At 38.5% G+C, this 25414-nt stretch overlaps 1 long non-coding RNA gene across 1 annotated transcript; it reads right to left on the bottom strand.

Annotated features, from left to right (window-relative positions):
* Positions 1-22292: 22292 nt before the first annotated feature.
* On the bottom strand, positions 22293-24114 carry LOC122042339. The gene is made up of 3 exons (XR_006129205.1): positions 23986-24114; positions 23411-23468; positions 22293-22351 (listed from the first exon to the last, which is right to left on the bottom strand). It is a non-coding gene; the product is annotated as an uncharacterized LOC122042339 (long non-coding RNA).
* Positions 24115-25414: the final 1300 nt, after the last annotated feature.

The following is a 25414-nucleotide window of genomic DNA, read 5'->3' as shown; positions in this document are numbered from 1 at the left end:
GATTAGGCAATCGATTGAGCTTAATTTGCGATAGCATAAAAGGTGTCGGAATCGATTGAGCAATCGATTTTGGCATCTCTAATTGATTGGTTCAATCGATTAGGTGGTGCTGAATCAATTGGAAAGAAAGCTCAATCGATTGGGAGCTTTGCAAAGGAAATTCACGATAACAAGAGTTGAATTGATTAGCCCAATTAAGTGAGCCATTATTAATCGATTGGGTAGCTGTTTATTACGAAGAGGTGGAATTGATTGGGCCAATCGATTCTGGCATCCCTAATAGATTAGGGCAATCACTTGAGGGCTAGTAAACAAAAACACATAGAGTTGGGGAATCGATTGGTCAATCAATTCACCCTAAGACAATCGATTGGGGCAATCGATTGGGAGAAGTAGAAAAGAGCTAGCCATTACGTGGTTTGGATTATTGGATTTGATCTGATCTAACGTGACAATCGATTGGGGGTAAGACTAATCTATTAGGAGCTTTAAATTAACACTATATTAAGGATTTTACAAAGATTCAAATCACTTCTTCTTCTTTGCCCTTTTCCACCAGTTCTTGAGCTTAAAGAAGTGTTGCTAGACTTTTCAAGCATCAAGAGACAGTGCATAGCAACAAGAGATTAAGAGTAATGTTTTTCATTGTTGTATTTACTTTCCTTATTTTTGTTGTATCCTTGTTGTATTTCTCATTTTGAGATTGTACGAGACTTCTCAACCTCTTGGAAGATGGTTTTCATAGTATATCTGTGATTGAGGAGAGTGGATTTTAAATTAATCACCTCAAGGAGATGAATACCAAGTAAAATTCAACGAGTTAGCATTGCTTCGAGTTATCCGCTGCAACATAAACAAGATGAAGTGAAAAAGTTATTCACCCCCTCTAGTTCTCGATATGTCCTAACACTCGAGCCCCTCATGGGCTGACCTACAATCTACCCGGGTCAAAGCCTCAATTATAAATAAGTTGATAAAATTTTAATCTAAATCAATTAAATTATTTAGTGGATGAAATAATTTGACAAACTCAATTCCAATTGACGGCTTAATCCCAACACTACTAAATTAGAGGGTCAAAGTTGATATCCATAAGATTGCATGTCAATCTTAGCTGGTATTTTTTTCTTGAAAAAAATGTTTATCAAAGATATGAACACTCCCACTTCGATCCGGATGGGCTTCATATTTAATATGTTAATGGCTACGCTTAAACACTAACAAAATAAGCGTCGCCATTAAAACTAGCTAATTGTGGAACGACAAGTCTACAAATAGACAACATTCAGCCACCGCATATGTTTTGTCACATTTGTATTGCTTGGATGTAGTTGTTGTAGAAATTAAGAGAAGGAAAAAATTAACCATATTATTCAATCTTAAAATTGATACAGAGTATAAGGTCTTATATAATTAAATTAAGAAACTCTAAACTCTATAAAAAAGAAAAAAGTCCAAATTACCCTAAAAGCTATAAACAAATAAATATATAATCTAACATCCCCCCTCAAACTCACGATGCAACAACTATAAGCATTGAGAGTTTGTCAGATAAGAAATGAAAACGTGAAATGGAATGTGCCTTAGTAAATATATCAGCAATTTATAGCTTTGAAGGAACAAAAGACAATGTGATGATGTCAATCTAAAGATGGTGACGAGTAATGTGACAATCAATTTTAATATATTTCGTCTGCTCATGAAAAATTGAATTACGTGTAATTTAAATAGCACTCTAATTAACATAATATAACTGAGTAGGTTGATGAAGAGACACGCCCATATCCGCAAGCAACCAACGCAACCAAACTATCTCACAAGTAGTTGAGGTCATGGCACGATACTTAGCTTCTGTGGAAGATCTAAAAATAACATCTTGCTTTTTTACTCTTCCAAGAAATGAGGGAATCACCAAGAAAAATGCAGAAGCCGATTGTAGATTTGAGATCCATAGGATCACCAGCCCAATCCGCATCAGAGTATGCACACAGCTCAAAAGATGAAGTAGAAGGAAATAAAAAGATTTGGAATTGAGTGCCTCGAAGATACCTAAGAATACGAAGAACAACAGCCCAATGAACTGTAGTTGGTGCAGCGACAAATTGACTAACCACATGAACAACATACGCAATATCTAGACGAGTCACAGTGAGATAAACCAAGCTTCCAACAATAGTTCTGTACAAATTATGATCCGACAAATGTGAGCCATCAGATGGAGAATATCGAGCATTAGTCTCAATAGGAGTATCAACAGCTTTATTATCAGTAAGACGAGCACGCTCAAACAGATCAGATATATACTTTGACTAAGATAAAGGATAACCTTTCGTGGAATAAGCAATCTCAATGCCCAGAAAGTAGCGTAACAATGAGCCAACTCAAGGAAGTAATTTCATCAGAATCATCACTAGTAATAATCATGTCATCAACATATAATGATAAAAAAAATATAACCTGCACTCATACATCTGACAAACAATGCTGAATCATGATTATTAGGATGAAAACCAAACGAAGTAATCACTGTAGAGAAATTCTCAAACCAAGCACGAGGTGCTTGTTTGAGACCATAAAGCACTTTACGAAGCCTGCAAACTTTACCAGGTTTGTGTGAAATACCAGGAGAATGTGTCATATAAACTTCTTCATGAAGATCACCATTTAGAAATGTATTATTGACATCCATCTGAGATATTCTCCATCGACAAAGAGAAGCAACAACAATCAGAGTACGAACAGTTGTCATTTTTACAACAGGAGCAAATGTTTCTTCATAATCTATGTCATACTCCTGAGAATAATCTTTAGCAACAAGACGAGCTTTGTATCGTTCGATAGATCCATCAGATTTAGTTTTGATCTTATATACCCAATGAGAACCAATAGTATATTTTCCTGGTGGCAATGGAACCAAATCCTATATATGACTCTAATGCAAAGCAGTTAGTTCCTCAGTCATAGCACTCTGTCAAAGTGAGTTACAAACAGCTTCTCTATAGGATTCAGGCTCAGAAAGACAATGAATAGATGCAACAAATGAAGCAAAAGAACGAGAATAACAAGAGTAAGCAAAATCTGATAGTTTAGTAGACTTACGAACACGAGTGGATTGACGACGGTAGAGAGAAGGATCATCTGCAACCTCAGAAGATAATTGGGTAGTGGTAGAAGGAGGAACATGTGGAGCGGATATCTCGGGAACCAAAGTACCAGGTTCAGTTGAACTACCAGTAGGATTTGTGGGTGAATCTTCCTCAGTATCGGTATTGAAGGGATCAATGCAAAGCAGATCTGACTTTGTCATATTATGCGAACTAGCCAGAATAGAAAAGAATGGAATATGCTCAAGAAACACAACATGACGAGAGATATACAATTTTTGACTAACGGGATCAAAGCAACTATATCCTTTTTGACTAACACCATAACCCAGAAAGATACAAAGAGCAGACCGAGAGGCTAACTTATTATGCTCTACATGTGAACGAAGGACAAAGCAAGTACAACCAAAAATACGCAAAGAGGAATAAACAGGAGCATACTCATATAATTTTTCAAAATGTGACAAACTTGAATTGTGTGAGGTTGAAATTCTATAAATGACATAAGCAGTAGTAAGGATTGCTTCCCCCCTAAAAGGCGCTAGGAACATTGGCAGACAATAAAAATGAACAACTTATTTCAACAAGATGTCTATATTTCTGTTCAGCCACGCCATTTTGTTCAGGGATATCTGTACACGAGGTTTAATGAATCGTACCATCAGAAACAAGTAAATATGAAAATTGATTCAAAGTGTATTCACCCCCCCCCCCCAATCACAATAAAAACACTTTATGACACTAGAATGTTGAGTTTTCACAAGAGCTCTAAAGTTGTTAAAAATTGTAAGATAATCAGACCTGTGTTTCATAAGATAGAACCAAGAGTAACGAGTGCAATCATCAATAAACGAAAGATAATACCTTGACCATCCCCCCCCCCTTTGTAGGAATAGGATAGCATCCCCACACATCAGAATGAATAAGATCAAATGAAGCAGAAGAAAAAGAAAGACTTTTAGCAAATGGTAAGGCAGAAAATTTGACCAGTTTACAACCACTACAATCAGAAATATCAGAACTTTTTAAAGGTCCTAATTTTCTTGTAGAGGCTAAAAACTGCAAACGAGGCGCTGAAACATGACCTAAGCGAGAGTGCCATAAATAAAAATCAGAAGATGAACGACTCAGATGAAAAGATGATAAATCCACACTTAAAGCTACAACTTCTGGTAATTTGAGTTGATCTAAAACATAGAGTCCTTCTTGCTTATGGCTTGTCCTAATCAGCCTCTGAGATTGCGGGTCCTGAACATAACAATTGGATGAAGAAAAAGAAACTAGGTATCCAAACTCACATAATTGACTAACCGAAACAAAATTTAAAGTAAAACTCGGAATATAATAAATATTAGTAAGAGATAAAGAAGATATAACAAATGAACCAACACATATTAATGACATAGATGTACCATCAGCAGTCGCAATAGATATAGATGAACTGGAAGAAAAAGAAACAAAAGATGACAAATTAGATGATATATGATGGTAGACACTAGAGTCCAAAATCCATAAGGATAAAGATATACCTGAAATACCAGATGACAACAAACCTATATGAGAGGAAGTTGACATGACAGAGGGCTGTGAAGCAAGAAACTGTTGAAGCTGCTAAAACATATATGAATCATATTTCCATAAAGCATCTGCATGATCAGGCATAATAACAGAACAAATAATTCTCAGAATAACCAAACTGTAAGGATATATATTTGTATGATCCACAAAAATTGATATCAGGATGATCCGTGGTCACATAAAGAATCTGAGGCAGGAAAAGATGTCAAATGTAGAAATCAGTAGCACAGGACGTTGGTGTCAAAATCAATAGAAAATGACGTCAGTGTCGAAATCGACAACATAGGGCTTTGGCATCAAAATTGGCAGAAAATAGTATCGGCGCCGAAATCGGTAGAAAATAATGTCAGCGTCGAACCGAAATCGACAAAAAATAGATGTTGGCGCAGAAATCAACAGTAGCAGGACAGAAAATAGATGTCGGCATCGAAATCAATAGCAGCAGTAGAAGACGACAATGACAACAGGAAAGAATAACAGGAGTGGTAGAAAAAATTAAGTTAGAGAAGAAGAGTCACTCTGATACTATTTAAAAATTAAGAGAAGGAAAAAACTAACCATATTATTCAATCTTAAAATTAATACAGAATATAAGATTTTATATAATTAAATTAAAAAATCTTAAATTCTATATAAAAAAAATCTAAATTACTTTAAAAATTATAAATAAATAAATATATAATCCAACCGTCATCTCCGGTGAACAACAAAACACATTTTATTTGCGTTGTATGATCAATTTATTCCAATTTTTACTGTACAATTTATTGGCACGATCATAATTATTCATCTCCTCTAATTCGTACGGATCCTAACACTCTTATTAAATAATATATATCCAATCAATCTTACCCACCAATTAACATATCGATCTAATATCCAAATTCAACTCAAATTGTACCTAAAGATGAGCATTCAGTTAATTCGGTCCATAAATTAATCGAATTAACCGAAAATCGATTTAGTGTTAACTAATCGAATCAAATTAAAATTTTACTAAAACTGAATTAATCGAATTAGTTATTTCAATTAATACCGAATTAACTAAATTTGTTTAAAATAATAAAAAAAATTATACAAAATTAATATTAAATTAATCGAATTAATCGAATACTCACCCCTAATTTTATCAACAAACATCACTCCAATTAAAAATTAATTAAAAATTGACAACACGTGAAACCCAGTGACAGCTGCACTATCACACATACAACTTTCTACGTCACACTAACATAGGATGAAGTAGGTCTAGTGATCTAGGAATTAGAGCTGGAAAAAAAATATCTATGTCGAAGTTTAATAATAGTTTTATTATTTAAACATATAAAACTCGTATATTTGTCCAAACGCTAGTAAATTAGAGGGTCAAAGATGGTTTCTACAAGGTTGAATGTCAATCTTAGCCGGTACTTTTTGTTTTTTTTTTTCTGAAAAAAAATGTTTACGAGAGCTATTAAACACGCACACTTCGATCCGGATGGGCTTCTTAAAATTCAATATTTTAACAGCTACTTTTAAAAAAGTCTTTACCAACAAAATGAGCGTCGCCATTAAAACTAGATAATTGTGGAAAAAAAGAACATCGACCACCACAGATATTTTGCCACATTTTAATATTACTGAATTATATTATGGTGGCAAAAACGATTGATTCACCCCAACGCCTTATTACTGAATTACATTAGAAATTACAATGGGTTTCAATCACATTAAAACCATCCTCTAAAACTACAGAAATTGCGGACGTTTTGTTCCACCCCTTTGTGGCCTTGGTTTAACATTTATTGGTTCCATAATGTCTAATTTCCACGCACATTTTAATCATCCTTCTCCCATGATGCTCAGTCCTGTTAAACTAATTGAAAGTGTTGAACCCAATTTCGACTGTTGTTCTGGTCTTGATATAGTTTTCCAAATTAGCACAACCAGACAACATTTCAATCAAGTCGTTTTTAAAAAAATTAATAGGGAATCTTTGACCCAGACTAACAATCTTTTGACTAGAGCGAACGGTCTATTTTCGCACATTTTAATCGAGTCTCCATTCATTTTTTTTTAGGACCAACGAACGGTTGTTTTCTGCTCCTTTAATAATCCCGACAAAGAAATAATGCTTGATGTTACTTTAAACAGTGGGTTGCAAAACGAAACGACCCACTTGAATCTTACAATTTTGTAAAGTTCGGATCGTAATTTCATATTTTTCAAAGGGTCTATTTCTTTCTCCAAAATATCTGTGCGGCGGACGAATAACGATTTTTTTTATTGAATAAGAAGCATATTTTAAAAAAGAACTACATCTTCTAAAAAATATAAAATTATGATGCAAAATTCCGGAATCCAACACTAATTTAAATCATTTGTAAATTAGTGCGTCTGTATAAATTGTGCTAGAGCAGGATTGCAGCTGAGGCTCAATAGGTCGTGCCCCAACTGATCCCAATTCCCAAGCCTATTTTTCAAATATTTAAAATACATAAAACTTTAGAAAAATTAAAATGGATGCTATTAAAATGATATTTTATTAACTATAATTAAAAATAGTTAATATTAACTTAGTGGATAGGTTTGAGCCTATAAGCCATGCCGGGCCGACCACGAAGTGGCCCGCGGGCTGTAACCACTGCGCCGGCACACGCCGCATATTAATGAAGCTTGATAGAACATTTAAATATCACAAAAGAATCAATTATGTACAAGAGAATACTTGAATCTACTGTTTATCTTCTTTGATTCACCTCAAATTTAATTGAAATAGTGTGGTTTAAACCATCAACGTCTTCTTTTTTGTTTTCAAGAGTTTACCAATTCTGTATATTTAAAATATCGAATTCGAGAAGACATGGCTTATCTAACTTGCTTTGGCAATGTTTTAAAAGAGTGAAAAAAAGGACAAACAGAGCACCTGCAATCTCTGTTCTGCACTAAATCTTTCCCAGTATATCTATCCTCTACAACATCAAAACCATCCACTAAAAAAAATCACATTACAACCAAAAACAAACTACCAGTAATCCAACTAAAGATCATCATGCCTCATCTGATATATCCTGCCTTGCATATATTATATATATATAAGCAAACTACAGAGACCATGCGAACGTTTTATCCTTCCCTTGTGGCCTTGGTTTAACATTTATTTGTTTGATCATGTTTAATTTCCAGGCACATGTTAATCGATCCTTCTCCCATGATGCTCAGTCCTGTTAACTAATTGAAAGTGTTGAACCCAATTTCGGCTGTTACTTTATCTATGCTGCTGTTCTTCTCTTGATGTAGTTTTCCAAATTAGAACAACTAGACATTTTAATAAGTCGTGTTTCTGAAAATTGGTGGTGAATCTTTTGACCCAGAATAACCATATTTGACTAGAGCGATCGGTCTATTTTGCACATTTTAATCGAGAGTCAGTCTCCTTGCTTGTGAGGACCTACTAAAAGCATTGTTTTCTACTTCTTTATCGTGAGTAAAAATTGGATTAAACCAAATTAATCGACTGATGATCTGACCGAATTAGAAAGTTTAGTTAATTTGAAAATTTATTGTTAAAAAAATGATTAATTCGATTTAATCGGTTCGGTTTTAATTTTAAAAGTCTAAATTTGATTAAACATTTGTGCGAACTAGGGGTGAATAGTTCGATTCGCTTCTTGTGTTGATCTTATGTTCGTCATTTGAATGTCCACCGGAAACTTTGATTCAAACTTGACTCCAATTGCATAACTCCTAGTGATCTCCCTCTGGTATGAGCTTCTCTTTTTCGAATATCTTCCGGAGACGGAGAAGCCACTTATAATCTTTTATTACAAGAATACAATAAGAAATGAGAATGTAAAGATAAATGAAATCGAAAACGACTTTACAATCAAAATCTTATTTTACTTGATCTCTTATTGCACAGAAATGCCTCTTGATGGTTGAAAATGTAGAAGGACTTTGCCTTTAACCACTCAAAAATAGGCCCCACAGATTTGCCTTGAAACCCTCTTTTAAAAATTATTGTTCCAGTTGATTTCTGCTTATCAATTGATTGACCTTACTAAGCAAGAAATTGTCACATCGGATTTGATCGTTCAAACCTTTGGAACAACTATTTTTTACCTGACCAATTGATTAGTGAGTCTGTCTCTAGTTAAGTTGATTAGTCGATTCCGAAGCCTTCTGTTCGCTAGCCATAGTTGAGCAATTGATTGCATCAATCGATTCGGGAGTATTCTGTCCGCCTGAAATAGACTACCAATTGATTGCACCAATCGATTGGTTAACCAATAAACCCAGAATTCAGGATTTAGGGTTTCCATTCGATTACCACTTTCTGGCTATCAATTACTAACCTAGATTTTAGCCTTTTCAAGATTGAATTCAAGTCTTTCTTGGTATCTAGTTGATTTCAACCTACCAAGACTTCTTTTGCTTGACATCTGCCTACTCTTGACCTGTCAAACCTTTTTGTTGCCCAATATCTAATCGACTTTGATCTATTGGAACTTCATTATCGCCTAGTATCCGATTGATCTCAATCTATCAGGACTTTGTTGTTAGCTAGAATCTTGTCAACCTTTACCTACCAGAATTTCCTCACTCATACCAAGTATTTGGTCCTCCATGATCTACTTAGACTTTTCTCTTGCTAATTTTTCATTGGACTTCTAATCACAAAGTGTTTGGTAAACCTTGACCCACTTAAACTTTCTTCTCCCCAACTTGTCATTAGATATTCGATCACCAAGTGTTTAGTCAACCTTGACTCACTTGAACTTTCTTCTTGCCAACTTCTTATTGGACTTTCGATCACCAAATGTTCAATCAATCTTGACCCACTTGGACTTTCTTTTTGCCAACGTTCTGTTGAACTTTTGATCACTAATTATCTAGTTAACTTTGACCCACTTGGACTTTCATCTTACCAACTTTCCATTGGACTTCAAACTTCTAGCCAAGTATCCAGTCAATCTTGATCTACTTGACTTTGTTAGGACCAAAAGTAGCTAGAGGGGGGGGGGGGGGGAATAGCTCGTCGCGTGCTCGTCGCTTGGCGTTGCTTGTTTCTTCAAGGATATGCAGCGGAAAATACAGAAACAAATACAACCACGCTAACACTAGGATTTTACTTGGTATCCACCTCCAAAGGAGGTGACTAATCCAAGGATCCACACCACGCACGCACCCTCCACTATGAAACACTCCTTTTCGGTAACTACCGAGGGCGGAGAAGCCCTACAAGACTCTCAGTACAAGAAGAAGAAAGGGTAGTAAAGATTAAGTAAAAGCTTACAAGAAATGCAGTGAAAACCCTAACCCTAACTTCTTCCTCTTGCAATGGATCCGCCTCTTGACTTGGAAAGCCTCCAAGAACCTTCAAGAACTGGCGATCACGTGCTTGTAGAGAGCTGTGGAGAAGCTGGTGAAGAGCTGAAATGAATCGGTGAAGATCTACCCGCAGCCATCGCACGCCTGCAGCTATAAACGACGCCAACGGTCGGATCCCGATCGATTCAAATGTTCCGAATCGATCGGGGAGGCTTTGGATCGATCCACGGATCGATCCAGAGCGCCTCTGTGCTCTGGAAACGCGCCTGGATCGATCCACGGATCGATCCAGCGCTTAAGCATCGTCCCGATCGATCGGCTGATCGATCAGGACCTCTGGATCGATCCACGGATCGATCCAGAAGCTTTTTGTTCGCTGGGAAGAATCTGGATCGATCCACTGATCGATCCAGAGCCTGGATCGATCCACGGATCAATCCAGCACTTGATTTTTGTCCAAAACCAAGTCCCAAACCTCCCTAACCAACATCCGGTCAACCTTGACCTGTTGGTACATCATGCCTAGCATCTGGTCACTCCCTTGACCTGCCAGGACTCCCCACCAAGTGTCCGGTCAATCCCTTTGACCCACTTGGACTTTTACTCGTCGTGCCAAGTATCCAGCCAATCCTTTAACCTACTTGGACTTCCACCAGATGTCTGGTCAACCTTGACCCATCTGGATTTCCTTCCTTGCCAAGTATCCAGTCAATCCTTTGACCTACTTGGACTTCCACCAGATGTCTGGTCAACCTTGACCCATCTGGATTTCCTTCCTTGCCAAGTATCCAGTCAATCCTTTGACCTACTCGGACTTCCCAACACCAGATGTCCGATCATCCTTGATCCATCTGGATTTCCTTTGTCTGGCTTCACTCACCAGGACTTTCACCTAGCTTCACTCACTAGGGTTTTCCATCTGCCTAGCTTCACTCACTAGGACTTTCACCTGGCTTCACTCACCAGGATTTCCTTCTGCCTAGCTTCACTCACTAGGACTTTCACCTGGCTTCACTCACCAGGATTTCCTTCTGCCTAGCTTCACTCACTAGGACTTCCTTCTGCCTAACATGCCAGTTAGGACTTCCCAGTCAAGTATCCGGTCAACCTTGACCTACTTGACTCTTCTTCGATCAATATCTTATTGTCAAACATCTAAACCCAAACCAAGACTCAGCTTGGTTAACCAGGTCAACCTTGACCTGAGGGATGTTGCACCAACAATCTCCCCCTTTTTGATGTTTGACAATACTACAATCACACTTACAATACCACATGTAAGTTAGGCTAATCCCATAGTCTCATTCTTCATGCCACTAGGTAATGAAAGTATAAGTTAAGCTCTTCATTCTCCCCCTAAGAGGGCAAACTCCCTCTAGGTAATGAAAGCCTAACTTACTCCCTTTCACAAGCCCTTTCATTCTCCCCCTATTGGCACACATCAACCCCTTACTAATAAAACACATCAACCCATCTTTGGACACACATCAACCGATGCTCCAATTTTGGGCACACTTCAACAAATCCATTGTTGAAAAACTCTCCCCCTGAAGAGTTGCTCATCGTTGTTCACAACATCACTTATTGTGATCAACACGATACTGAAGGTCTCATACCCTTCATTATCCTTACCCTACATTCTCCCCCAATGTAGGTAAATGCCCATCCTTGAGCATTATCCTTTGAAAACACTTGAACAATGAGGATATCCATTCCCCATTAAAGTTCAATCGCTTAACCTTGAGCATTTTCAAACAGAAGGTTAACCACCTTCCAAGGTTCATGAAAAAAATAAATTTTCATGTCTTTAAAGAGTCCCTCCCCCTAAAGACATGGTGGTAACTTCTGTCATTGCACCAACAATGACTTGGAATCCCTAAACCTTTAGGAAACCCAGATTTAGAAGTTTTGAGGTTCAAATGTTCAAAATTTGAAACAAACCTCAACCTAAACTTCAATGAGGTCTTCCTTAACCATTCCATCCTTGTTTTCAACACGAAAACACCCTTTTTATGTATACAAATGTATTTTAAGGGTTTGGAATGGTTACCTAGACTAAAATAGGTTCAAAGTGCTGAAATCAGACTTTCCCAGCCAAAATCAGCAACTTGGATCGATTGGAGTTCGGTTCCAATCGATTGAACCTTTCTGAATCGATCCACTGATCAATTCAGACTACCTGGATCGATCGGCTGATCGATCCAGAGAGCTACTGCTCGCGAGATTTGCCTTCTGAATCGATCCATGGATCGATTCAGGCACTCCAATCGATCCATGGATCGATCGGAGCTCTGATAGTTGCTGAAATTCCATTTCAGTCAACTTCAGAAAATCCTAGAAAATTCTACAAAAATCCAAAAATTATGAAATTTCGTGTAGACATTATTTAGGGCATATATTATCAAGGAAAAATAGTTTTCTATGAAAATACATCATATTTTCAAAGATTGACACAAACTTGAAAACTTGCAAAAACTTTAGTGTTTTCTTCAAGTTTGTGTCTAACTATTCAATGGTGATTACTATCAAAGGATAGCCTTCACCAAGGTTTTCCAAAATCATTTTGAAACCTTTTTCAAAACCAATATCCCACCATATTCCTTGGGCTTAATGCACATGACTTGTACATTAGCTTTCCCAATGATGGGAAAACACATATCTATGTGTTTTGATGAAACTAAAACTCAAAAGAATGCACTAAATCAACATCTTGAGTTTTGTTCATCATCCTAACATCTCACTTGTATCTAATGTGCACTAAAACACATACAAGTCATCTTATAGGTCTTTGTGAGATGTAGAGATTGGTTTTGCCCTAATCTAGGGATCATGCATACTATCTAGGCATTTTGGAGATATTAAACACCCACCTAGGATGTCACTTGTTAATAAGTGTTGTTAAATGCCTTTTGTCCTTGATTACAAGGAATTAAACTTAATGCATGATAATGTTATGGCATACATCAAAAGGAAATAATTTTCAAAAGAAAATATCCTATAACTACATGATGTATGAATGTCATGACATGATATTTTTGTATTTTTCATAATAAGTCATGAATGCAAAAGTAGACATGATGTCATGGCATATGATGGGCAAACAATCATGGCAAGATTTAGCATAAATAAAATATACCTAGATTAACTATCTAAGTATCCTTAAAACCTTAGCTAAACTTACAACTTAAACCTAGATTGCCCTTAAGTGCGTCAAGAAAACGCCAAAACCTAAATTGACATTTCTAATTCCCTTGATTAATTTATGCCAATTGAAATTAAGCATATTCCTCAAATGTTGGCATATTTCATTTTTCCACAAAAGTAGCACTTTAAAGTTAAGGCCCGGATTGCCTTAAATTTCCTAAGAACATACCAAAATCCCAACTTGGTAGCTCTTATGAATTTCCCAATATGTGCCTTTTAAGATTAAAATCAAATTTTCACCACTAGGCACATTTTACTCTTTCAAGGAGTAAATAATAGTTCCATTTCATTTTCAAAGGTTAACAAAAACCTTGAAAATGCTCCTTGAGTGTCAATTTCCTCAAAGTTGGGTTAACTACCCTTCTAATTGGAGTTGACACTCTCTAACCCATTTATGGGGTAGAGAAGATGCTCCTAGGAACCCAACACCTATTGATGCTCCTTGGATGCTCTAGGTACTCACTAGGGATAACTTCCCTAGATACCTTCCTAGTGACCTTGTTGGGCTTCTTAGAAGCCTTGGTCACATTTTCTAGGTCAACCCTAGGGATAGCCTCCCTTGTGACCTTGTTAGTGACTTTCTTAGATTTCTTAGAAGTCTTAGTCACTTTGGTTGCAAAAATACTCTTAGGGATGACTTCCCTAGTATTCTTGACTTGACCACTAAACCTAGGGTTTGTTCCATAACTATATGGAACCCTATGATAACTAGGCACATCCTTCTTAGCCTTTGGTTTGTATCCCAAACCTCTATGGCTATTTGATGGCTTTGACTTTCCTAGCCCTAGGTTTTGCTCATTTTGCCCTTTTAGGATATTTTCCATCCTTTTTAGGGTCTTTTCCATTTTATCAAGTCTTGATCTCAAGACTTGATTTTCTATCATTAAATCCTTAGAATTTGGTTTTTCATTAAGTCCATGAGCATTTTGGTTTCTAGGCTTGTATCTAAAATCCTTAGAGTTATTGCCTAGACTTTTACCTACATTCCTAACCCTAGGAGTGATAGTCTTAGCATGTAGGGCCACATGCTTTTCCTTAAAGCCCTCATGCTTTCTATTCTTATGGTAAATTGCATTAAAATGATAAAAGTTAGACCTATCATGCTTTTTACCATAATGTAAAGGAGTATGCTCAATAAATGTTACCTTCTTCTTTACCTTGGAGGCTCCCCCTTGACTAGTGCCTCCTTGAGCCTTGACCCTCTTCTTCCCCTTGGGGCATTGACTACGATAATGCCCATTTTGATTGCAAGAGAAGCATATAATATGCTCCTTGCTCTTCTTTGTGTTGGGGATGATCTCCTTGGACTTCACCTTGCCCTTTTGTGCCACTTGGCCCTTCTTCTTGGCTAATTTAGGGCACTTGCTCTTGTAGTGCCCATGTTCCCTACATTCAAAGCATATAATATGATTTTTATTATTAATTGAAATATTTATACCTTTGCTTGTAGGGGTGACATCTTTTTCTTTGGATCCGGAGGTAGAAGCTTCCTCTTGATCGGACCTTGATTCTCCTCCATTTGATTTTTCTTGACTTGTGGAGGTAGAAGCTTCTTCCTCCTCTTCTTCTCTTGACCCGGATGTAGAAGCTTCTCCTTCTTCTTGATCCGGTGTCACCAAGGATTGCTCCCCCTCAATCCTAGAGGTGGAGGCTTCATCATCTTGAATATGAAACAAGGAGTATGCTCCCTCCTTGTTCCCTTCGTTGCATTCCCTTGAGGATGAAGCTTCTTGGATTTCCTCTTCTTCGGAGGTTGAGCATCTCTCAACCTTGGAATCCTCCTCTTGGTCTTGCTCCAAAGAGTCACCCTCTCTGGATTCTGCTTGCTCTTGTACAGTGGAGGGGATCTCTTCATGAAGCTTGGCCAATTTGCTCCATAAGTCCTTTGCATCTTCAAATTCTCCAATTTTGCAAAGGATGGTGCTTGGCAATAAATTGACCAAAAGCTTGGTCACTTTGTCATTGGCCTCGCACCTTTGGATTTTCTCCGAGCTCCATTTGCTTTTCTTGAGAAGCTTGCCCTTGGAGTTTGTTGGAGCTTCGAAGCCTTCCATTAGAGCAAACCATTGCTCTATCTCCATCATAAGAAAGGTTTCGATTCTTGATTTCCAAGAATCGAAGCTTGTGGATGTGTATGGTGGAGCCACCCTTGTGTCAAATCCAAGTCCATCTTGGAATTGCATCTTGAAGTTGAGCTTGATAAAATCTTGAACTTGAAGAATTTGCTCCAACTTCTTTACCCTCTAGCTTTTCTTGTGATGCTTGACCCTTCCGGCGATGATTCCGGTGAAGAGCAGCCTTGCTCTGATACCACTTGTTAGGACCAAAAGTAGCTAGAGGGGGGGGTGAATAGCTCGTCGCGTGCTCGTCGCTTGGCGTTGCTTGTTTCTTCAAGGATATGCAGCGGAAAATACAGAAACAAATACAACCACGCTAACACTAGGATTTTACTTGGTATCCACCTCCAAAGGAGGTGACTAATCCAAGGATCCACACCACGCACGCACCCTCCACTATGAAACACTCCTTTTCGGTAACTACCGAGGGCGGAGAAGCCCTACAAGACTCTCAGTACAAGAAAAAGAAAGGGTAGTAAAGATTAAGTAAAAGCTTACAAGAAATGCAGTGAAAACCCTAACCCTAACTTCTTCCTCTTGCAATGGATCCGCCTCTTGACTTGGAAAGCCTCCAAGAACCTTCAAGAACTGGCGATCACGTGCTTGTAGAGAGCTGTGGAGAAGCTGGTGAAGAGCTGGAATGAATCGGTGAAGATCTACCCGCAGCCATCGCACGCCTGCAGCTATAAACGACGCCAACGGTCGGATCCCGATCGATTCAAATGTTCCGAATCGATCGGGGAGGCTTTGGATCGATCCAGAGCGCCTCTGTGCTCTGGAAACGCGCCTGGATCGATCCACGGATCGATCCAGCGCTTATCGCGCGACGATCGGCTGATCGATCAGGACCTCTGGATCGATCCAGAAGCTCTCTGTTCGCTGGGAAGAATCTGGATCGATCCACTGATCGATCCAGAGCCTGGATCGATCCACGGATCGATCCAGCACTTGGTTTTTGCCCAAAACCAAGTCCCAAACCTCCCTAACCAACATCCGGTCAACCTTGACCTGTTGGTACATCATGCCTAGCATCTGGTCACTCCCTTGACCTGCCAGGACTCCCCACCAAGTGTCCGGTCAATCCCTTTGACCCACTTGGACTTTTACTCGTCGTGCCAAGTATCCGGTCACTCCCTTGACCTACTTGGACTTCCCAACACCAGATGTCTGATCATCCTTGATCCATCTGGATTTCCTTCCTTGCCAAGTATTCAGCCAATCCTTTGACCTACTTGGACTTCCACCAGATGTCTGGTCAACCTTGACCCATCTGGATTTCCTTCCTTGCCAAGTATCCAGTCAATCCTTTGACCTACTCGGACTTCCCAACACCAGATGTCCGATCATCCTTGATCCATCTGGATTTCCTTTGTCTGGCTTCACTCACCAGGACTTTCACCTAGCTTCACTCACTAGGGTTTTCCATCTGCCTAGCTTCACTCACTAGGACTTTCACCTGGCTTCACTCACCAGGATTTCCTTCTGCCTAGCTTCACTCACTAAGACTTTCACCTGGCTTCACTCACCAGGATTTCCTTCTGCCTAGCTTCACTCACTAGGACTTCCTTCTGCCTAACATGCCAGTTAGGACTTCCTAGTCAAGTATCCGGTCAACCTTGACCTACTTGACTCTTCTTCGATCAATATCTTATTGTCAAACATCTAAACCCAAACCAAGACTCAGCTTGGTTAACCAGGTCAACCTTGACCTGAGGGATGTTGCACCAACAGACTTCTCACGCAAACTTCCTGTTGGGCTTCTAACATCGTCAAGTATCAAGTCAATCTAGATTTACCTGATCTACTTGACTTCTCATGCCAACTCCCTGCTGGACTTTTATCATCATTAAGTGTCTGGTTAACCTTGATCTACTTGACTTCTCACTAACATACTGATTAAACATCAAAACCCAAAATAGAGTCAACTCAAGCTTGGTTAACTTAGTCAATCTTGACCTGAGGTTTATTGCACTAACAATCTCCCTCTTTTTGATATTTGATATATTTAAGTTATGCTTGTTGGTGTAGTCAGTACCGATAGTCAAACTTGAGTTTTGATGAATGACTATAGGTTAAAGTTAAATATGTTGCAATCTAACCTTGTTACCAAGTGTGTAGGGTTGACTAACACTAGTCAAGATGTTTGATTCCCGATTGGTTGAAGACCGGATATGTGATTCTGACAAGTCAGGATGTTCGATTCTTGACAAGTTGAAGTATAGATGTGAGATTTTGGCAAGGATCAGGATGTGTGATTCTAGAAGACTGATGTGCGATTTCGGTAGGTCGGGATGTACGATTCCTAATTGGAGAAGACCGGATGTGCAATTCCGGTAAATTGGGATGTTTGATTCCTGAAGTTTGGATGTTTGATTTCGGAAGGTAACTCTACACCTGGTAAGTCACTGGAGGAGAGTGACTCAGTGAGGGCGTGTCTCCATTCGAAGGGGCATTAGGCGTCGGTCCAATTTAGGTCTATTTCAGAAATCTAAATTGAGACCCTGATTAGATTCTAGTCTCAGGGAGACAGGGTCTAATTAGCATTCATTATTATTATTGTGCTAACATTTATCTTGTCGGTTATTGGATTAACACTTTTGCAGGGCAAAAGGAGTAAAAAAGACTCAGGTGAACAGTGCCCGAGGCGCCTTCAAGCATTGGAAGACACCTTCGCACTGTTCATAGAAGGTGGCTTCAGTGTTCTGGAAGGCACCTTTCGCAGGATAAAATTCAAATCTCATCATAAATAAGGAGCGGGTGCTTTGGAATCAGATTTCTCACATTGGAGGTGTCTTCAAGGTTATGGAAGGCGCCTTGTATGCTCAATAAAAGGATGTATCGCCCAAGGCTTCTTTATTAATTTCTATACGAGCTTCTACGTGTCCGAATGACTTTCTGACTACTTCGGCTTGCTGCTTATGCTCTGCTACGATTCTGCTACACCCAATTGCCGCCGAGAATGTTGGTTGGTCCTAGGAAGATCGTATCAGTTCCACTGTACAAAAATTTTGTACAAGTGTAGAACTTTTTCTAACAACCTATTGTGTTCTTTAGAAATTAAATTCAGAATCGCAAACGGAACTTAACATTATTGATTCCAAATTTAACTTATCTGTTCTTAATGGTTTAGACTTGGATCGCAAATGATGCTTAACATTATTGATCCAAATCCACCTATGTTACAAATTCAATTAAATATTAATTTTTAAAATTGGCTTCCAGGTTAAACATGGTGAGGCACTAGGCCTTCTTGGATATGAGAGCAACCACCACTTCCTAGACAAAGCCTTTTAAAGAAATTTAATATTTAATTTCCTTATATAACTCTATGTTTAACCAAAAGGAACAATCGAATCACAAGATCGAAAAATAAAACAAAAGAAACACAATATCGAATATCTAATCTGAAAATCTAGAATCACTAGCCTCTCATGTTTGGAATTCATACAAAGAAAAACTAGTATGATGCGGAAAACAATTACTAGTTATACCTTTCATTGCAAGTAAACAACTTCATGATCTTCTACCGTATTCCTCTTCTAATCTCGGATGTTGTGTGGGCAACGATCTTCCGAGATGAGAACCACCCAAGCCCTTCTTTCTTCTTCACCAAGTTTCGCCCACCAAAGCTCCTCCGAGGATGTAGAGGTCCGGCCACGTCCAACCTTCAAGCTCCAAGGGATGTAAGAGCAAAGTCTCCTTTCTCTCCTTCTTCTCCTAGCTAGAATCAGCCACTAACAAGAGCTCCAAGAGATGGATGAACCGACCACTAAAGAAGAATAGAAGAGGAGGATATGGCCGGCCACACTAAGGAAGAAGAGAAGTGAGGAAAATGGAATAGAGTTGTTAGCCATGAAGGCACCCCTACTCTCTCTTTTATAATCCTTGGTCTTGGCAAATAAGGAAAATTTAAATAAAATCTTTCTTAATTTCTTTGCCATGAAAAGGAAATTTTAATTAATTAAAATCAAATTCCTTTTCATAAATCATATGGCCAGCCACCTTAAAGCTCCAAACAAGGAAAGTTTTAACAACACAAGAATTAAAACTTCCTAATTTGTTTCCGGAAATAAAAATTTCTCTAACAATTTTTCCCTTCATGGTTGGTTATTAAAGGAAATTTTATAAATTAAAATCTCTCTTATTAAAACATGTGGATGATTTCCAAAAAGGAAAATTTTCTCTAAAATAAAATCTCCTTTCAATCTACAAATAAGGAAATATATTTAATCTTTCTCTTAATCTTTTGTAGAAAACTATAAAAGAAAATATTTAATTTTTTAAACTCTTCTTTTAAATCATTGCTTCCACATAAGGAAAGATTTTAAACAAATAAAAAATCCTTTTAATATGATGTGGCCGGCCACACCAAGCTTGGGTTCAAGCTAGGGTCGGCCACGCCATCTTACTCATCCTAATTGCTTTGGTCGGCCCAAGCTTGGGTTCCAAGATTGCTTGGTCGGCCCCATTAGGATGGGTATAAGGTGGGTAAGAAGTGTATGTGGTGGGTATAATTCTCTATACATAAGAGGCTACGATAGGGACCGAGAGGAGAAATTGGTTTTGGTCTCCCGATGAAATTAAGCTTCCTGTGTTCGCCTCGAACACCCAACTTAATTTCATCAATAATAATTCATTCCACTAAAGAATTATTATTGAACTACCGCACCAATCTCAAATTACATTTTGGGCTCCTTCTTATTATAAGTGTGTTAGTCTCCCTGTGTTTAAGATGTCGAATGTCCATTAATTAAATGAGTTACTGACGACTCACTTAATTAATATCTCAATCCAAGAGTAGTACCACTCATCCTTATCGTCATGTCGGACTAAGTCCACCTGTAAGGTTTCACATGACAATCCTTATGAGCTCCTCTTGGGGACATTATCAACCTAGATTAGTAGGACACAGTTTCCTTCTATAATCAACACAACACACTATAAGTAATATCATTTCCCAACTTATCGGGCCTATTGATTTATCGAGCTAAATCTCACCCTTTGATAAGTCAAAGAAATAAATACTAAATATATGTGCTTGTTATTATATTAGGATTAAGAGCACACACTTCCATAATAACTAAGGTCTTATTCTTTTATTAAATCAGTATAAAATGAACTTACCTTAAATGGTTCTGCTCAATACACTTAAAGTGTACTAGTGTAATTTATCAGTCAAGATAAACTTATACTTAATTACACTACGACTATTCCAATGGTTTGCTCGTTTCCATCTTAGTCGTGAGCTACTATTTATAATTTATAAAGAACCGATAACATGATCTTCTGTGTGTGACACCACACACCATGTTATCTACAATATAAATTAATTGAAAAACTACACTTAGCATAAATGTAGATATTTTTGATTAATGTGATTCTTTATTTCAAAATAAATGTTTACAAAAGCTAGGCTTTTAGTATACATTCCAACAGAGAAGTCACTCAAACACCAAGATGTATCCATCAATAGGCCCGTGGGACCTGGTCTTGGAGTAGGAGTTGTCGAAGGATCCGAACTAAGTAAAACTGACCATGTGTTTTATTGCTTGTTCTTTTATTTTGCTTGAGTGCTTAATTTTCCGCTGCGCACTTGATTTTATAAAATGAAAAAGAACAAGTTTTTCAAAATCATGTGATTCACCCCCCCTCTCACGTGTATCTTGATCCAACAAGTGGTATCAGAGCAGGTTCTACTCTGAATTGGTATAACCACCAATCAAGCCGGGAGAACCATTTTTTTTTTTGGTTTTTCGCATCTTACTTGAATTGGTAAAACTTACCCTTTTAAGTAATTATTTCTCATTCGATTTTACTTGAAATTGGTGCAACACCAGTCGAGTCATTAACATATTTTTTTCTTTTCTCAAATACTAGTAATCGAAGACCAATTCTTGGTACCTTTTTCAGTTTTTCTCTTTCAACAAGTTAAATGGCCTAACTTGAGGGATTCAACATCTCTCATCCTCCTCTTTTCAATGGAAATGACTTTCCGTACTGGAAGAAAAGGATGGAAGTTTATTTGAAGATGGACATTGAGTAATGATTCATCATCCGACAAGGGTACAAGGTGCATGTAGATGAAACAACAAAAGTACCACTCAATCCACAAACACAGAGTTCAGAAGATAAAAATAAAGCTTAGATCAACTCCAAAGTATTGAACATGATCCGATGTAGACTCACAAAGGAAGAGCTCAATCGAGTCGATCAGCACGAGAATGCAAAGGAGTTTTGGGATAAGCTCATCGAGCTACATGAAGGAACTCTTGATTATAAGGTAATGAAACGTGACCTACTTCTCAATTCATTATTTAACATTAAAATGCAGGATGGTGAGACCACGAATGACATCGTCAACGACCATCACTTAATTGGACACCGGCTCAAATATCAAGACATAATAAGGTACGCTTTTAACTCGTTTCCTCGAAACACACTGTGGGCATTGATCATAGATGCCTATAAGGTTTTGAGAAATCTCTCCAAGTTAAAATTAAACGAATTGTTTTGCGAACTTGAATTTTATGAACAAACTAACAACTCAAAGGTCAAGAAAGAAATTGCCTTTCTTACAATTACATTGAAAGGAACTAATGTCACGCTCCCAGAGGAGTCCCTACCGATAAAATTTCGGCAGCATCTCCCCTGTACTAGTGACAATATGCAGCATAAGTACATATAACCACAGACATACTCATCATCAGTATACAACAGCCCACACGGGTGGCTAAATAACACAACCACGCAGTTTTAATAACAGCCCACACGGCTGAAACATAACACAACGAAAATCACAAATAATATACACAAAACCACAATACAACTAACTACGAGCCGGCTCGGCTTGACACAATATTAACAAACCAAATACAAGATACTACAAACGATACTTCAAATAACAGAATACACAAATACAAGAACAAGTACAAAACCAAAATACGAATAGCGTAAGGAATACCAAAACCATAAGATCGTCCTCGAATGTGATGTGGGATTAGTGGACAAGTTCTCCAGGCGACTCCATAAATCCTTTATCTGCTACTTGACAAAATAACCAGTTTACGGGGTGGTAAGTATAAAGACTCAGCGGGTAATAGACAGATAGTGCATAAATATAGTAAAGAATTAGAGATATAAAGGTATACAGTCTGGTAGGGAACAATAGTAGATACTATGGTGATTTCATAATAAATGTCCATACCTGAATCCATATCCTAGGCTAGTAATAGGTCACAAGTAGCAAAAATCTGCTACAATACTGCTCATACTACAAGCGTAGCATGTGAAGTATATACATAATACCAATAAGTGAGTCAGTGTCTAAACACATACAACAGATGCATATCTCAACATATGTAAGCATAACAGCATAAGCAACAGCAGCATAAACTAGCAATAACAGTATAAGTAAGCAGTAGCAGTATAAGTATAATAACAACAGCGTATGCACGGGTGGTCACCCCGCCCACCTCTCCGCACCACGACCCCTATATGGTCGAGAGGTCGGATCAATGCCAATTGTACAACACTCCAGCCGCCACTACTCTCGAGTGACCGAGTGGACAGTTTGTATCGTAGCAATAGGGCCCCTGCTGCTCACAACTCCAGCCACCACTACCCATGAGTGGCCGAGTGTGGCATGACAGGACAAGCGGCACGCTCCATCCGCCACTACCCATGAGTGACCGAGCGTGCGGCCCTGGCCAACGACCCTCTCAACCACAAGGGAGACATGGTCGCCGGCATGCATGCAATGACATGATGCGTACAATGCAGCAGTCATCATATATATAAACAAAGAATCAGGTATGCTACATGAAGCCAGCATGCTCAATAAGAAACATGTATAAATAGCAGTCAAAGCAAGTAAGCATGGTATCTGATATCTATAAATCCAGTATCTGGTATCTGCTAAATATCATAGATAACAACGAGAGACTGTATCGATATAGAAACGAATAGTTCAAAGATTGAGTGGAAGTATCAAACGCAAGAAAAATAAGAGTGGAGTCAAGATAAACACAGTATCTATCTGAATATAAAGCTCATGCACTAGGGTCAAAATACTAAAGAGAAAAAGCAAGAAGTACCCACCTTTAATGTAGATCAAGCTAAACAATCCCCGTCGAGACGTTCGTCTCCAATCAACGCCCTACATAATCACATGATATACAGTTTAGCTAATCACGTATACAACAACTAGCTAAACCTAAAACCCAATTCTAATTCGATTATGTAACCATTAATTTCACCTAATAATCCAAATCTAACCAGATGATAAGTTCATCTTTTATCCACCAATCAATTCAAGATCTACCAAATTTCATAATCAATTATCTCATCCTTCAATCCATCGTATCAACTACAAACATGATGAACTAATAGGGTGATAATCAATCACAACTACTTTGGATTTAAGTATCCTTAAACATTCCACCACTATAACGGATTAAACAACCATTCAACCCAATCAGATTGCAATTAACATCCTCAAACCAATACTACTATCAATCATAGAAAATAGATCTTCTAAGTTATTCGGAATCAATCGAATTCGATTAACCAAATCCAACAATCAACCAACCATTCCACATCTTATTAATCACTCTGTCCATTAATATGAAATTCAATGTAATTAACAACTAAATAAATGATTACCCAATCCTCACCAGCACTGGTAGCAAATAACTGGGGGGATGTCCGTGCCAGCAGCAACGACATGGATCGGAAGAGGAGGGCAAAGGTGTCCCTCTCAAGATCGGAGTGGGACTGCTCTAAATGGCCGGAGGAGTCAAAGCCGATGAGTGGCCACGATGGATTTCCACCATTGACCATAAGGGCAGGGGCTACGCCGGCTCCAATGCCTCTGATGCATAAGGGCATCCAGCCATTCTTGTAGTAGCGGTTACGGTGACGTACCACTGTGGAGTGCTGGCAACTCACGACTGGACGATACTATGCTGGTGTCGCGATGATGGAGTGTAGCCAGGGTTTGGGAGTGGCTGCGGTGGCCACTGATGCGATGGAAAAAAACTATGGCACAGGTCGGTAGTGGATCTATGCCAGCGATGAAGAGAAAATGAAGAGCACGGTGGTGAATCTGCGCTGTGAGATCTGAACGTGATGACGGAAACCCACAAGAGGAGGGGGGGGTTCAAGAAGAGGAGATACCGAGAGGAATCTCGTTCGCGCCGACAGAGTTGCCTCTCACGACGGTTGCTGCGTCACCTCTGTGCCTCGCGCGAGTGGTCTGCAACTGTCGGGTGGCACCGGCAATGGCGTTGAGTGCGGTGGCTTGGCGTTGTTGGGGTGGCAATGAGAAGAGGAGGAGATGAGATGTGTGAGGGAGAGGAAGAGGATGGCGTGGGTGAGAGGAAGATTGGGAATTTAGGGCTTGGCAAAAACTTAGGTTTGGATTTATTGAAATTTATTAACTCTCACTTCCAGGTATTCCAAATAGGTTTTTCTCGAGCCCATAAGTGCATCCCCTCTAAATACAACATATGAGCTCCGATTAATTCTCAGAAAAGTTCTAAAAATCTCTAAAAAATCCAATAAGATTATCTGTTAAATAAACTTATTATTTAATTACTATTTGGGTGTCGTATTTTACATTCTCCCCCACTAATAAAAATTTGATCCCCAAATTTACTGCTCAACTCAGGGATCCTCATTTAAAGGTAACCACCCAATAACATACTCATATACCACTCCATCCAAGTATCATAACAAATCTTCCACTACAAAAGATGGCTCTGTGGGTTATGAGCTCACCCTGCTTCCGCTACTCACCCACTGCTGCCTAACCAACGGTGGGTAAATCAATTTCATATGAAATTCATAATCCCCTATCAACAGATCCTCAAACATTTGTATAAGGCGCTCAAACTATCCATTTGTCTGAGGGTGGAAAGCTATATCACAACAAAGTTCAATACTCATAGCTTGCTGTAAACACTACTAGAACCACGATGTGAATCACGAATCTCCATCTGGTACAATACTCAGAGATATACCCTAAAGTCCGGTGATCTCTCTACAGTATAACCTAGCTAATTGATCCATCAAATCCATCCTACGAATCGATAGCTAGGGAGA

Source organism: Zingiber officinale, chromosome 1B (assembly GCF_018446385.1).
Source record: "Zingiber officinale cultivar Zhangliang chromosome 1B, Zo_v1.1, whole genome shotgun sequence".
In the NCBI taxonomy this organism is placed as follows: domain Eukaryota; kingdom Viridiplantae; phylum Streptophyta; class Magnoliopsida; order Zingiberales; family Zingiberaceae; genus Zingiber; species Zingiber officinale.
The sequence above is the reverse complement of the archived record's forward strand: the minus strand, read 5'-3'. Positions and strand labels throughout refer to the sequence as shown.